The sequence below is a fragment of the Bos mutus genome, chromosome 9 (genome assembly GCF_027580195.1).
Source record: "Bos mutus isolate GX-2022 chromosome 9, NWIPB_WYAK_1.1, whole genome shotgun sequence".
In the NCBI taxonomy this organism is placed as follows: Eukaryota; Metazoa; Chordata; class Mammalia; order Artiodactyla; family Bovidae; genus Bos; species Bos mutus.
In genome coordinates this window covers 101,698,979-101,701,462 of record NC_091625.1, presented here as the reverse complement: position 1 = coordinate 101,701,462, position 2,484 = coordinate 101,698,979, and the positions used below count along the sequence as shown (strand labels likewise).

The 2,484-nt window shown below is 53.0% G+C and overlaps 1 pseudogene; it reads left to right on the top strand.

The window, feature by feature from the left end:
* The first annotated feature begins 2,017 nt into the window (after nt 1-2,017).
* Nucleotides 2,018-2,100, top strand: LOC138989268 (U4 spliceosomal RNA; annotated as a pseudogene).
* Nucleotides 2,101-2,484: the final 384 nt, after the last annotated feature.

The following is a 2,484-nucleotide window of genomic DNA, read 5'->3' as shown; positions in this document are numbered from 1 at the left end:
TGGTAAAGAATCCACCTGCAATGTGGGAGACCTGGGTTTGATTCCTGGGTTGGGAAGATCCCCTGGAGAAGGGAAAGGCTGCCCACTCCAGTGTTCTGGCCTGGAGAATCCCATGGACTGTATAGTCCATGGGGTCACGCAGAGTCGGACACGACTGAGTGGCTTTCATTTTTCAGTTTCAAGTCCTTGAACTACAGACTCAGAAGCTCACACAGTGAGTGCAGACAAGAAGTGTTAGCGCTTCCCTTGATCCGCTAGAGGAAACCCCCAGTTACATTTCGAGGGTGTTTGCGTGGTTTCCTGCTGACTCCTGCACACGCAGCTCAAATGGCCCAGTTCTTTAGATGCAAATGGGGGAACATGCCAACACAGCGACAGAGCCCCGGCCACCCCACCAACTCCGCAGCCTGCGCTCGGCCCGGCCACCCACACTTGGAAGCCGGGCACTGTGTGCGGGGAAGCAGGGTGAGCTCTTTCCCATCTCTCCATTGAGTGGTCCCAGTGCTGGACAGAGCCCTGGGGCCCGTAGGCTGCTTCTGGGGTCAGTGAGCTGGTCCGAGTCTGGACTCTGGCTCCCAGCCATGTGACTAACGCTGGGGTTAGACGCACCCACCTCAGGGGTCGTGACAGGGGTCAATGGAGGCAGAAAGCAAGCACAGATGGCCCCCCGTAAACCCGGGCAGCACCCAACGTGCTTTTGCTTGGTGTTAGCAGATGTCTTTGCAGACAGACGCACGGGGCCCCCATGAACGCCCTGGCCACTCCCGACTGTAACTGGTTGCTCGTGGTGTGTGGAGCTGACCAGAGGAGGCAAACCCTCCCGCCTCCTGCACGGGAAGTGCCACGGTCACCCAGCGCCAAGCACGCGGCTCTGCGGGTGGTGCTCTGGGCTGGCAAACAGAAGCCCCGGTACCCGAGCCTCTGAGCGTCTTCTCACGTGCACCGAGCCCGCCGCACTCCGCTTGGCCTCCAGGCGCCGCCGTTCCGAGGCCCTTAGCCCAGCCCGCAGCTCGAGGTTCTGCTTCACCAGCGCATCCATCTGGGCCCGGAGCTCACGGTGGGTGGCCGCCCAGCGGGCCTCCTGCTTCCTGAACTCCTCTCGGAGCCCCGAGACCTCCTGCTGCAGCCGCTGCAACAGGAGAGAACAAGGACTGCTGTCAGGAGCTCGCGGCCACTGGGCCGGACGCAGCCAGGAGACCTCCGTCCGTCTCCACCGAGTCAGGTCCACGTGACACAAACAGCTCAGGAGGCTGACCCTTCCTGCTAAACACCACTGGGGCAGAAGGAGGCTGAGAGCTCGGCTTCTTCCCCCTCAGCTTATCCTAAAGGATCAGGACAGCCTGGACTGAAGAACTGAGCGTTGAAGGGATTCAGACCCAGACTGTGACCTCGGCTGCCCCCCTTCCTTTCTGTGTGACCTCAGGTAAGGCACTTAACCTCTCTGGGCCTCAGCTTCTGCTCCTCTAAGATGATGATACAAAGCGACCTCAGGCCATTGCTATGAGAGGGGAAACCTATGCATAGAACACTCAGCGCAGAGAATGAAAAACGGGGAGTAGATGTCAGCTGTTGCTTTGCACTTCTTCACTCAGTTACGTCCAGCTTTCCATGTTAAAGTACAAAATAGGCTTCAAAATTAGAAATATAAGGGGCTTCCCTGGCAGGCTGGTGGTTACGAATCCACCTCGCAGTGCAGTGGCTGCTGGATCAATCCCTGGTCCAGGAAGACCCTACATGCCAGAGGGCAGCTAAGCACGCGCAGCACAACTACTGAGCCCGTGAGTCACAACTGCTGAGCCCACGCGCCACAGGCACCGAAGGCTGAGCACCCTGGGGCCTGTGCTCTGCGGCAAGGGAAGCCATCACCATGAGAAGCCCGTGGACCGCAACCAGAGAGGAGACCCTGCTCGTCACAGCTGGAGAAAGCCCGTGCACAGCAAGGAAGACCCAGCACAGCCAAAAATAAGAACAGACAAGGAAAGAAGTAAATGTACTTTTTAAAAAGTGGGTGGATTCCAGCTTTGCGCAGTGGCAGTATCGTAGCCAATGAGGTTTATCTGAGGCGCGATTATTGCTAATTGAAAAAAAATAAAAATAAAATAAAAATAAAAAGTGGGTGGAAATCATCTTTTTACGAAAGAAATATAAGCTGATGGGTACAACAAAGGAAATGTTGTTTGTATATCAGAATAAAAGCTGTTTTCAGAAAAGAAGGTATTAATCTGTCTACCTTAGAAACAGTTTAGTAGAGAGACTTAGAGGAGGGAAAAATAAGTTTAAAAAACTCTAGAACTTGAGGAAGATATTTTCCTTTTATAGAGATTACCTCCAAAAAGTAATTAACATCACATTTGCAAATTAACTATTAAAAGGAAAAAAACACAATTTGAGAGAAAATTAGTAATTATATTATTCTCTCATTTTCTTCTAGAAACAGTGGGAAAGTCATTGCATTTCCATAGTGAATTAAATTCATATTCTTCT